This window comes from Motacilla alba, chromosome 2, assembly GCF_015832195.1.
Source record: "Motacilla alba alba isolate MOTALB_02 chromosome 2, Motacilla_alba_V1.0_pri, whole genome shotgun sequence".
In the NCBI taxonomy this organism is placed as follows: domain Eukaryota; kingdom Metazoa; phylum Chordata; class Aves; order Passeriformes; family Motacillidae; genus Motacilla; species Motacilla alba.
In genome coordinates this window covers 59,446,931-59,461,437 of record NC_052017.1, presented here as the reverse complement: position 1 = coordinate 59,461,437, position 14,507 = coordinate 59,446,931, and positions in this window count along the sequence as shown.

Sequence of the window (14,507 nt, the reverse complement as noted above, 5' to 3'; positions counted from 1 at the left end):
AAAGCAATGTACTTCGCCTTGTTTATTAGCTTAACGCAAAGGATCGTTATGATAAACCACATTGTTTAAAAACAAACAAATTTTCTTTAATATCTTGCTAATATAGTCTTTCACAAGCAATATTTGTGATACATTACTGGCTGTTATCATAACTCAGTTCCCTCAGAACTATATTTAAGCACTCTGTTAAAAAAATAATCCCCCAGCTTTATATAGTGCAAAATATCAAGCTTTACATATACATACTAATTTCTATCAAAATGGTTGCTTTGAACCCATTAACTAAAGCCTCCTTTTTTTACTTATTTCTTTGAAAAGTTAATGTCTGTAACTTTATTTTCTACCCCATTTGTCTTCAGAACAGGCATGTTTTGTTGTTTTACTGTACTAAACTCCTTTGGCTGCTTCATAAGGGCTGAGTATTTCACTAAGCTCTTGCAATATTGAAAGAATCTATATTCTGAGAATTTGAAAACATGTCAGCCCACCTAAATTACATATTGATCAGGTTTAATTGCATGCCACCCATCAGTATTAGGTTTGAAAATTCATAAAAAAGAAATAATGTACTCTTTGTGGATGATTACTTCTGGGGCATTTAAATGAATTCCATCACTTAACCCTGAGCTGAGACAGATTATTGAGCCTTGCAATCTAGCCAGTCAAAGTCCAAAGCAATAGAACAGCTGTTTTCTAACTATCAGAGAAAAACAAAGAACAAACAATATAAATTTATATAGATTTTCTTTTAAGTAAAATGCTAAAGGTAGACATGAATTTTCCAATTGTTTCTTGAATCTCCATTCTCATTTTGCTTAATAACAGTCTGCATTTTTAATTTTCTGTCATGTTCCACACGTAAATTCGCATTTTAATTGAGATCCCAAAATTAAATAAGTACTCTAGAAAAAGTTATTTTCTATTCATTTTCATTTTTACTGTGTTTCTTACATGTCTGCCATGGCTTATCTTCACTTAAAACACTAGGAGCAATGGGATTTACTCATATTCAGTATGCTTCCTGGGAAACACAGGTTTTGAGGCTATGTTCCTCAGAAAGTCAAACTGGTGGACGAGGAGTATTTATTATTAGTTTTCTGGATGTTCTTTACATTTAAAAATTATGCTTGTTGTTATTGGGTGTGTTTTAAGAAATTGTGCTTATGTGTGTTTTTCTGTACAGAATATCAATACTGAGTAAAAAGAACCAGTTAAAATCATTGGTTTTGCTTGGATAATAGTTTAAAAGCTACATTTTATTTAGACACTTTGAGGTAATAAATATCTCTGAGCATAATTAACTGTCTTTTATCTAGGTCTGCTCCTTAGTGATGCCTTTTTAGGACCTTTCGTAATGTCTCCTCTTAATGCTCAGTTTGGCCTTGAAAATAATTTTATGAGCTAAGATGTTACAAATGTTTTCCACAATTTTCCCCCATGTACTCATGAAATTCGTGTCTCAATTTGCTTCAGATTTTTACTATTTTTTCTTCAGAATTTCTTCATTTCTTGTGGCCCAAGATTTCAGATTTAGGAAAATAAAATAACCTGGTTTAGTCAACGTGTTTGTAAATGATGCCTTGATTTACCATGCACCTTGGTTTACTGTATACTCTTTATAAACTAGGGTTCCAATCCTACCTAACATAAAATTATATAGCTTCAAAATGGGGATATAAAGCTCTGATTCATTCACCCTGAGAATTCATCTGCCAGTATTTAATGTCATGTAACATACGTATTACATATGAGATACATCATATCACTCTAACCCACTCAGTTATGCAGTCCTTAGGAGCAAAAACTCCATAAAATTCCATACTCCTCCCGCAAATAATTCTATATGAAAATTAGTCTGAAAATAAATTGATAGTGCAGACATACACATACACCCCCCCACCCACACACCAGTGCTGTAGTAATCACTTAAATAGGTGATTGCACATCAGAAACAAAAAACCCTATCTTATGCCTATGGTACTTTTGACCCCTGAAGCAGATTGACTCCTTTATTGCATAAAACATGAGTTGTGTCAGTGGCTGAGCTTAACTTGTACATGGTTTTGTAGTCATGAGAAAAAATAAAAAAGTCCTTTACTGCAATTTTATTGCAGTTTCCTCCATTTTTTTTTTTTTCTGGAGAAGACAATTATTGAGTGAGATACAGACATGGAGGCAAATTCCTAAGCTCTCAGACTCATCATTTCATGTTTCCTGGCTGACTAAAGCCACTATTTAGTCAAAATGGAGTAGGCTTAATATTTGAGTGTAAAAAAATTTATCAAGCATGGTACACTGCTGCTGGTGTTTCAAACCATTATATCAAAGATTGATTGGGAAAGGAACTGGCTCATTAAAGCCCAATTATTTGCTGTTACATAAGTTGTCCTTGAGCAGGGAAATTTTTAGTAAATTAAGCCTAAATCAGAGTTTAGATGACTTTGATTTTGTAAAGCAATGCGAAGAGACAGAAAATCAAGTTCAAAAAAAACCTGCCAAACATGCCAAAGCAATTAAAAAAAATTAAACTTTTTCCTTTGTTTTATGACTCAAAGGAAGGAAGTCTTATATACTCTGCTTCCATATTGGGATACATTTAATACCTATTGGGAAGTAACTGGAGTTTTACTAGTAGTTATGTTATATTCAAGCTATTCCCTTTGCCAATTGTATTCAGCCCTTATTAAATGTAATAAATTAATATCAATAATAGTTGTTGTATTGCCATTTTTTATAAGATTCCTGCTTCTTTACTTCAGTCGATGAGAAATGTCTATTAAGAAAATTTTGTTTTTTAAAAATCAGAGAAAACAGAGAGCAAATTCCTGAGACTTAAGCAATGAGGTAATCTATTTTGTTTTTAAGTGTTATGACTGTAAATAGATGTATTCAGGATATAGTGCAGTGATACAATATCTCATACAGGTCTGTCATCTGTGTAACTAAGTTTGAATGCTGAAAGACATTCCTGAAGCAATAAAGATAATTTTTTTGCATTAAATATTTTTCATATATTATTGTGAATGTAAGTCCATAACATTACAAATTGAAAGAAAAAGCAAGGCAAAATTTTTCCAGAGCAAAAGTTGCCCTTAATGACAAATTTGTCATCCAGCTTTATGACGCAAAACACAGGGGCTAGCTTTGTACTGTTTTACACTAATGATGGAATCAAACAATTAAGCTGTTATGTAACTGGAAAAGCATTTCCTATAGACTGGACTTTTATCTTATGTTCTTATACTTGGCAACATTTTGAGCTCTTTAAAATAATGCTTACTGTATGTTGGAAATCTGTGCATAGGATTTCAGCTCATGACTGTTAAGGAATTATCTTTTATCATGTACCTCTGCTCTTAGCTATGATCAAGCACTTTGATTTGAAGTAAAAGCAATTGTGTAGCGTTTGATAATATTAAAGCTTTAGCTGGAGCATTTCTGGGAGCTAGAGACTTGGCATGTTAAAAGTATCTCTACATTTTTCTGTCTGTGTGCATTTCCCTTCTGTAGCAATGTCCCTGAAGTTCCCATTCACGTTGGGGTTACAGCACCAATCCACTTTTCTTCTGCCTGTGGACAAATCAATAGCAAATCACTTATTACTTACTGAGTACATAGGAAACAAATCTGTAGAAGTCTAGATCAAAGAATGTGCTTATGGCCTCCCAAATTGAAGCTTACCACCTATAAATCATCACTACCTGTAGTCCGTGAAGAATTCTGCAGTGACTGATGTGTTGGGTTCGATGTAAAGATTTCACTGTACCATCCCTTCTCCCCCTGCTTTCCCACTGCCACTGCCGGCTTGCTTCCTCTCACTTTCAACACATTTAGTTTGGAAGACTCAAAATCAGACAAGTGTGGAGTATTCACACTGCTTTTGCCCCCTAACCTTAGACTGTTCTCTGAGACTGATCTCACAGCATCCGTTAACTGTCAGGTCTAGCTCTTAGGGATTTGTCAATGTCAATCCATTATCTCTTGGCAGGAGCCATCATAGAGTGATACAAAATCCCTGTGTCTCACCCCTCTCCTAAGATCTAAAACCCATTGCTCAAAAATCAGATGGTTAAAAAAAATTTCTGAATCAAAAGAAAAAGACAAGCAGGAAAATTCAAAATGACAGGTGGACACCAGCTGTAATTTATTGTGCATATAAGACAAAGGTCTCAGGAATATGAGCATTCTGGATAATATTCCGTTCTTATTGAAGTCAGTGGGAATTTTTCTTTTGACTTCATTTGGCACCAAGATGTCATCTTTCACCTCCTAGAGGGGAAGAAAAAGCAGGAGAAAAAAATAGAGAAAAATCTTTTTCTGGGTGAAACAGAAATGGAATATCAATACATTACTTTACTAGGTGGGAAGGGTGAGGGAGAAGAGGGAGCAAGAAGAGAAGAAATCTTTGCTTTGGAGTATTTGGAAGTTTTAGTGGAGTAGATTTAAAAAAATAAATTTAAAAACTCCTTTTTTGAAAATGTTGACAATTATATTTTCCTATGTTGAAATCCAGTAGATTCATTTTAAAAATGCAAAAATACTGAAATACTTAGCCCTTTTCCAGTCCCTTCTGTATGATATCCCTCCTTCCTAGCTCATTCAGGAAATTGTTATAATAAGTTTATTTTTAAAATTTTTTTTCCCAAGTCTAATGAATGTCATTAGACTTGTCTAATGAAGTCTAAGACATCATTTCCTCAGTTTTCATTTTTTAAACATGTAGAAATCTGCATGTTAAATGAAATATTTACCTCTACTTTTAAATAAAATATTTTCTTTAGAATCTTCACCAATTTCAAAATAATTTTATAATTGATTCATGTCTAAGTTCCACTTACATTTTTCTTTTATCTTACTTGTTTAAAGAATAATACATGATGTTTAAGAGATGTAAGATAACCTTTTAGTAATAAACTGCTTTTTAGCATATGCTTGTGCTTTCCAATGTCAGACTTCAAATCATAACCAAAGAGAATTATGTGAGTAGAAGTAAACAAAAAATATGATCTTGCAGATTAAAAACTACTTCATTCTAATAATTTCTTTTTGAGATCTTTAAATAGGGCAATTATTTATCAGACCATTATTTAGCTCCTTTATATAATTTTTTTACCTTTCCTTTTTTTTTTTTTTTTTTCTTTTCTTTCCTAAACATAATTCAAGTTCTTGCCCCATGTTTTGGGTCCCTACATACTATGTAGTTACTAGGATGTTGCACTGTTTAAAAGTGTGAATTTCAGGTGGTTTTACAACTGACAGCAAAAGACCAGTGGGACCATCCAGCTGCACTGCTACTTCACTGTTTTTATTCAAGTCCTGGAAGGCCATAGAAGCTCAAAGATTCTGCATAATTAAATTGAAAATATTTAAGATGCATATGAAACTCACTGGAACAGGAAATTTCTCAGTGTCATTTCTTCCAAACAGATTTTGGATTTTGTTTTAAAGATTTCCTTTTCTTACTTTCTGGCCTATTTGAAATCACTCATTTTGACATGACATCTTTGCTCTTCCTCCTGAACAAATGAGGACATCAAACCAAAGCAATTGAAATCAGAAAAAAAAAAAAAAAAACAACAAACCACAAAAAACAAACAAACAAAAAAAACCCCCCAAAAACCGCAAAGATATAAAAGTCCCCATCCATTTGAATTGCTCTTAATATAAAACACTATAATAAATAAATTTAATCTTTTATAGTAAATAACTTTAATTTCAGGAGAAGCTTCAGATGGAAAGGCATGTTGAAAGAGTGGTAGGTGTTTCTCAACTTTTCACCTTAGACATTTCCTCAGCTGACTTGAGCATACACCGGTAGTGACTTTTATCCTCATTCTTTGTGAGCCAGTCTCAAAAAGCCACAAGTGGAACTGGAGCACGAAACTCTTGTCAATATAAGGATGAGCACCATGACCCAGTTAGGGACAAATTTGCCTTTTCAAGCCTTAGCTTCTCAAAAACCTACACAAGGGAAGAAACGTGTCCTTGTCTAATTGTAAGAAGATGGTGCCACCCTAGAGACTTGTACTGTTATGCTGTCTGCAAACTCTATCAGACTTATATGTATGTATTAAAAAAAGGATAATCATTAAAGATTGAGAGAAACCTCTTTAATTTTACCATCAGTGTTTAATGTATTATTGTTTCTAAATTATGAGTTCATTCTGCATTCTCTGCAAACCCAAAATATCTTTGCAATTCATAAAAGCTTATCATTCTTTAAGAATGGCCCAAGTGCATCACTTTACTCTGACAACATGCATGCCCTCTCACTGAAATCATGTTATCAAATAACCCAGCAGAGGATGCAAATGTCTACCTGTGCTAGGAAAGAGGAATATTAACTTTTAGAGCTAAGGATTCCCTCGCAAAATTTTGAAGAATGACATTTGCTTTCTGTTGCTTTGGAACAGTATACAGAACTATTCATAGAGAAGGCCTTTAATTACAATGTTTTTAATCATAATTAATTACTAAATGCTGCATGACTGGAGACTGCATAGCATAAGCGCTTATGGATGGTTCATTGTTGTGTAAACATTCATTATTTTAATATCCCACATACCCCAAATCAATCTAATAACTAAAATAATGTAATTATGAAGAAATATCTATGTTTTTTTGAAGTCTTTCTCTCTTGATGACTCTTTGTATGAGTATCCCTGTTTAGTAGCACCAGTGTAAACATAGAAAAAGCGGACCAAAAACTTTCCTGAATCTGTAATGCAGTGTTAATTGGATGCGTTTATATTGGAGGTTTTGGTAGAGTGAGGGGCTGCAGGGGTGATATCTGAGAGAAGATATAGGGCGCTGTCCCATGTTGGACAGAGTCAGCTCCAGCCATGTTCCAAGTGGACACACCACTGGCCAAACCTGAGGCAAATCAGTGATGCTAGTGGTGTGTTGGTTATATTTAGGAAATAGTAGAAAATGCAGGGACTGCAGCCTGTGGCAAGTACTCATGTTAGAGTAGCTCATGGAGGGCTGAGTCTTATGGGAAGACCCCATGAAGGAACAAAGGCAAAGGAATAAGGGAATAAGGAGAAGCAGAAAGTGTTAAGAACTAACAGCAACACTTCATTCCCATCTGGTCCACCCAGGGTGGGGGGAAATGTAGAAGAGTCAGGAGTGAAGCTGAGCTTGGAAAAAAGGGAAGGGTGGGAGGAAGGCTTCTTTTGTTCAGTTTAGCTTTCTCACTATCCTGCTTTATTTTTAGTTGTCAATAAATTAAATTAATTGTTCCAAGTTTTGTCTCATTTGCCTGTGACAGTAATTGGTGAGCAATCTCCCTGTTCTTATCTCAGACCATGAGATTTTTCATTTTACTCTCTCCTCTTGTCTTCCTAAGAGGGAATGAGAGAACAGTTTGGTGGATACCAGTCAGGCAAGGGTAACCCACCAAATTATTTCAGGGCTTTTTTAAACAAACTGAATATTAAAAATAGCTGTAAATGCTGAGCTCCTTCTTCACCTCCTCCTTTTAATTATTTTTTTCACCACTTTTTCTTCACCTATGTTGAATTTGAACAGCAAAAAAAAAAAAAAAAAAAAAAAAAAAGAATGTGGAGAAAAATATTATACTCCAGAGAGAAGCAAGCCCAACCTTTTGATAATGCAAAATATTCTTTTAATTCAGAAGGAACGAGAATAAAAAAAAGAGCAGACAAACAAACCACCAGCTATTCCTGTATGTTGAAGGTGTCTTGGGAACTATTTGGAAGAGAAATTGCAGATTGCTCTTATACCTCTGAATCAAGTGGAATATAAAGTCTTTGCTCTAGTACTGGCCTTGAGGTTTGAAAAGGTGAGAATGTTGATGGTTGCACACTGATCCCAATAAGCTATTTCATGTCAGACAGGCAGAGACCTAATAAGATGAAAGGCTTTGAAGGGGAAGTCACAGAAATTCTCTGTATCCTAAGTAGAAATAGGATATAAACTTTTAAGTTGAATTAAGTATTGAAACCATTTCCTGTCACTTGGGTTTTAAATTAAGATTGGATATCTTAAACTATCTCATTTAGTTGGGCAAAATAGGAGAACAACTGAGGAAAATTCTGTGGTATGGCCAGTCACAGCAGACCAAGTTGTGGAAGATTATTAAAATCTTTCATCTTTGATTTGGTAATAACTTCTATATTCCTTGAAGAAAGAGGCAGATGAAAACAGTTCTAAACACAGATAGCCCAAAAGATAGATTTACTAGGGTAAGACAACCTCAAATAATGCAAAAATATGGGGCCCTCCACAAAAGGCAGGCAAAATCTCTGTAGTGCAATGTCAGTTTCCTGTATTCCTTGTGGTAGGGAGGAGAGAAGAATATTTGGCCTGAAAGTCAGGCACAAGAATTTTGCTCTTCTTTTCCACTAGTTTGAATGAGTTCCTGACTACACTACAAAAGGTAGGCCAAAACTGGCTTTCTTTTTCAGAGGCTGAGCTGCCAACCAGTTCTGTCACATCCCTATTTAACGGGAATAAAATTTCCACACAGCCACAAAAGTATCAGAAGACTCATCAGTGGGCTAGTCAGTGAACAGATTTCATGTGAGGTTTTCAAGTTATTTTCAGTATTGTTCGTTATTACTGCAGGTTAAATCTCCATAAACACTTAACTCTTTGGACAAAGAGATTTACTGAAAAGAGAAAAACTGATATAGGCTAACCTGGAGACAAACAAACAACCAGTGTCAAGCTCTACCTGGCTATGTCTCTGGCCATTCATTTTATGTGCCTAGTGATGGATTACTTCTGTGTAATCAACACTGTTAGCATATAACATGAATTTTTTCTACTATGGGAAAAAAAGTTCTGGGCAATCAACTGGAAATCACATTCATGTTTTCATGTCCACGTGAGTCAATCCCTTCATGCAAAAAGACAGTGCTGTTGATGAGATGGTAAAGATCTCATTCAATTTTTATGTGGTGCTGTTTCTATCTCTAGAATTCATCTGACATTTACAAGTCTTGTCCATGAAAAAAACCCAACAACTTTTGCCAATGAGTGTAAGTTTGCAACTAGAATTACTATTGATGCTGATCTTGCAGTAGTCACGGAGCCAGACTGAATCCATATTTAGGAAATGAGCACTAAATACCTTTGTACCTTGAAAGAACTCAGTTCAAGGTGTCTTGGTCTACCTTATTTCCTTTTTAACATCAAAATGAAAAGTAAATAAAGCTTTCTGAAAGTTCTCATTGTATTATCATATTTACAGGAGTATTGCATTAGTTTAAACTATGTTGAGACAACTTTAGATTAAATAATTTATATCACATCCATATCCAACAAAAGATACAACCTCCTTTTCCACCAGCCACAAACCATAATCACCAATAATCTATTGCCAATCATATTTTTTTTACTTTCCCTTTTTTTTTTTTTTAAATTAACTGACATACCTGTTATATGTGTTTAAAAAAGGAGAAGCTATAAACATTACAGTACAACTATTCAGTCCCTTTTAGATAACATCTAAGCCTATATTCTGTTTAAAGAATGTATATGTCCCTGACTGAAGTCAATGTTAATCTCTCATTTTACCCATCATGCTTCTCCTGGAAATACACGGACTTAAACTTTTGCTCAGAACCTTTCTTGCACTGAATATATTTCAGAATATGCTTTCAAATTCAGATCTTAGCACAAGTGACTTTGAAATAAAAAGAAAAAATTCAACATTTTTTAGCTGATATTGTAGAAATACTTCCTAATAATAAGGTAAAAGAAAAACAAAACAATCTCTCTCTCTCCCCCCACAAAAAAAACCAAAACAAACTCCAACCAAAAAAAAAAAAAACAAAAAACCAACAAACCAAAACAAACTGAGGAGCTAAACTGCCAGTACAGCACGATTTTAGCCACAAATAGAATTGTACTATCAGCTTGAAAGTAGCTCTCAGCAGGGACTCAGACAGCAGACGGGATTGTATTATTCTGCCATTCCCCTATCCATCTGTTAAAGAAGTTCTGTTTGGAATCAAATGCTCCTCTTCTCAATTATTTTTTAAGAATAATCTAATTTTTGAACACAATCAGTGGCACTTCATATATGCACACCTTGCAAGTGTTTAGAAAAAAGCTTCCTTTGTTTGTTTTCATTCAGGGAATTCATCTCCACTACCTTTATTCTTTTTAGAATTGAGTTTGTGCCAATCCCAAATACCCATTTGAACATCTGTAACTATAGAATCCTCCCTTGTTTTCCTCTCTCTATATTTTTTCTTTTTCTTTTTTTTTTTTTTTCTGATTTAGCATATCTTCCTCCTTGCTTAAAATTTTCTAATAGTATTTTGGTTCTTTTAGATAGTGTCTCTTTTCTCTTTCCAGGAAATGTGCTCAAATCTCTATTATAGCTACAAGCAGGGAAAAGAACTATGATATTAACACATGAATTCCCCCCCCACCCCCCCCACCCCACTCTTTACTCTAGGTGGTACTTGTGTTATTATCTGGTTTTGAAAGCTTTTCTATCTCATATAAAGCATGAAAATAATGGTCCAAGAAGGGATACTATACCAGCAAAGTGCTTGTGAGGTATGTTCATTTATATTGGTGAATACTGCTTTTGTGCTGTATATATGTCCCAAATGAAATAAAATGCAACAAGAAAATGGCATAACTGAACCCACGTACTTCCCAGCATAACTGAACCCATGTTAGAGATTTCCACTCTAATGTATACATTGGCTAGAAATTGCTGTTCATCATTCCTCTGTATCAAGCAGTGGAAAAGAAGAGGTTGTTATGGAGGCTTACCTTTATTCTTCCTACAGTTTGGATTTTTCTGAAATTAGAGCTGTTGGAAAAGCTATTTGTGAAAGACAGTAAAAGGTATTGACAAAGACAAATTCAATTTCAAAGGAGTCTTTGAACTTTTGTCCCTTTGAAATCATCATCATCTCTTACCAAAAAAAAAATCCAAACAAAAAACTCTAACCAAAACCTCCTAAAAAATTCCTGACCAAAACAACAAGAAAACCTGGCAAGAAGAGTCCAAAGGAAATTGTCAGAGCAAAACTCAGCTCAGGAAGTAATGAAAAGTCAACCTTAGAAATTTAAATTTAAACAAAAAAATTTATTTGTTCAGCTTGAGATTTGATGTGTCTGTAGGAAAATTAAGAATGATATTTGGAGCAGTCTAGACCACCATTTTGTGTGGGGTAGATTTCAAATAAACACTTTTCTCTAGTACCTGAACCAAAAACATTGAATGAGCTTAGTCAGATTGTCTGTTAAGTCTCTCTTTTACCTTGTAATCTACCACAGGCTCCATGGTCCAAAATCAAGGTAATCAGGATCAGCAGTTTCTGAGATTATATCTGCTACATCCTGCCTCAAAATACCTACTCATTGGGTGTTGATGTGCTTTCCCAAAAATGAATACATTAAAATAAGGAGTTCCTGAAAATGTCCTGGTTATATTGGCATTGATATTCCTTGATCAGAGACCTCAGAGAGAGAATCCCCTCCATCTCCAAATTTTAATTGCCTGAATCTTTTGAAAATATTTTAAAATACACATACTTAAATGGCTTTATTAGAAAGTAGCTAGACTGTAGTTCAGAATTAGAGACACTTTGGGAAGAGACCATCATACAGGATATGTGGTGGAATTTATATGTTAGTGCTGGAAGGGTAAAGAATCACCTTAGTAGGAGAGAGGGTGGAACTTCTGGGTCTCTTTCACCTAAGTGAGATTGTGTCAATTCTTCAAAAGAGTCTTGTCCTAGTAATCTAGTTTCACATTTTAACTGCTTTCAAATTACCACAATGTCAAAACCAGAGCATCTAAGAGATAAATAGCAAACTCTGTATCTTTCATAGACACACAAGTCCATTATGGGGAGAGACAGTTATGCCAGCACAGCAGACTCCCCAGTACAGATTGTCTGAAATTCAGAGGCCCTTGGATGCTGAGGTTCAAGAGTCTATATTTGAACACAAACCTGTCACTATTGAGATTTTTATGCAAGTGATTCTGGCTAATAAATGAAGGGATGTGATCTGTGCTGAGGATATCTACCAGCATTACCTTCCATTCAATGGAATTTCAGTTTTGGTACCCACAGTACTCTTACTTTAAAAATGGTGACTTTCTTAAAGTAAAGAAAGAAAAAGCTTAGCGCCAGTTTCCTAGAAGAAAACGGTTTTCTTACAGTCTAGTTTACTGATCAAATTATTGTTGTGTCTGCAAATGTGGTAAATGCATGTATTTGCTCTTTACTGAGTTTTCTTTTAAATTATCTTTTCCAACAGAAAATAGTCTGAAGGAGATGTTGCTATATGGAAAGTAGGCTAAATTGGACCTGTAAAATTAAACTTTTTTTCACCTGAATATTAAAGGGAAAATGTCTATGTAAGTAATGTAAGTTTAATGTACTTTGCTGTTCTTCCTGCGAAATATATGGTCCATAAAGTGCACGTGACTTCAGCAACCACCTACAGATTGTTTAGCAAATGTACCCAAGTTAAGCATGTTATATCTGGGATTATATCTTTTCACAACTAAAATTATCTATCCGTTGTGTGACATCAAGACCAGGAACCTCAATTACTCTGTGATGTTTCACACAAGCAAGATAATAATTGGAAGCTGACAAAATTCATGCTCAGGTTGGTTGATATTGATTTCTGTTTGTTGCATCTTAACATTTACAATGTGAATGTCATGTATACTAAAACATGAAATTTACAGACTTCATAAAAGTTTTACTAAATCAGCCAGCAAATGAAGGAGTTATTGGCAGCTTTTTCATTAGTAAACACAGCATAAAGCACCTGATTATTTTTGTATTTAGAGCTTCTGAGGTGAGTTTCATGTACATCAATAAGCACTAGGTCTCTTAAACATTCTGAATAAAATCTTTCTTGTTTTTAAGGAATTACAAAATTATATTCTGCTTGTTTATTGACATTAAATGGTACAACAACCTGTTCTTTGCATATCAGTAAGTTTGTAGCTGTTCATAACCAGAACAGTGCAGTTTTGTCCAAGAGGGATGGAGTAATAAAAGAGCAGGTATTTTGAAATAGTTAGTCAAGAATGAATATCTTGATAAAGAATGCAAGCATAACATTCATTGTGTGTTTTTGTGTTTGAAACACATGAATATTTTTTTTAGCTTACCAAGGAAAGTGAGCACAAGAAAAGAGGAAAGCTGCAAGAAGAGAAACAACTTGATTTCAGAACTGTCAATGTTTGTTTTGTTCATTTGAAAAATTAAGCACTAAATTCAGATACAAACACACAGACACTCAGAAACAGACACAGACACTGACACAGACAGACAGAGACAGAGACAGACAGACAGACACACACACACATACATACACTCTGCACCTCTGATCTGTTTTCTAACTTTGATATTATGACTAGTTTGCAGGAAAACTTACCTAGCATACTAGGATTTTGGAATTTTTCTGAACATTCATTTTCAGTATTTTTGAAACATGATTGCTAAGGAGTCACTAAGTGGATTGTGTATTCTAGTGGGGAGAGAGATAGGAAAGCTTTCAAAATATGTGCAACCTACATATCTTGCTTTTGAAGCAGAGGATATCTGAGTAGCTCAATGAATGCAAGGAAGCTTGTGATCTTGTTATTAGGACCTTTTAGTTTAATTATCACCAGTAGTATCTTGATATGTGACTGTTCACTGGAATCTATTCAAAAGCTGATATTTGTAAGCAGTTGGAGAAATATTATCACACAATACTTTTCCCTCTATTAAATTTAAATGAATATTTTGTTGCTGTCATGCAACATTTTATTGCTGGGTGGAAAATATTTAGCCTGAACTTCCAGCAGATGTAATTAGAGGTATAGCTATCAAAAGCTTAATTATGTTTATAAAATTTGCTTTTCTCTTCCCCATATATAGGAACCAAGAAATCTGTGGCATTATCACTTGACATTTTCAATTAAATTTACTGAACTGAAAATATAAGTTGCATGGAAACTAATCTTATTGGAGTTTAAAACTCAGAGATGTGGAATACAAAATGGAGTGTTTACATTTCATTTTTAACAAAACTTGTTTAGAGGCTGTAGCTTGCCTGTTAGAATAGAACAGAAGATACTGAGTGTTCACTGACTAAATGGTAAAAACATTTAATTTAATATTCTGCGTAAGTTTTGTTAGTTTGGAAAAAAGCACATAAAATTATGGAAGCTCTCTTATCCAGCTATATATGTTCCCTGCATCACTTCCAGGAAAAGATAAATTGATTGCAACCCACAGAGCTGGTTAGGAGAGCAGAGGTAAAGAATTACAGAGATTAAGATGGGTCTGTGATGAATATGCTGCATATATTCACACTTTAAATCTATTGCTTCCTACCTCTCCACTGTTTAGGAGCAGATAATTTGAGTTATGATAATGAAGAGAAAAAGAACACCAAGGCTATTGAGACTATGGCTTGCTTCTGCCCTCAGTTATTTTTGAGTTATGTTGAATTCACTAAATATTTTACCTGGACAATTTTCAAAGTTTGATGCATTTCTG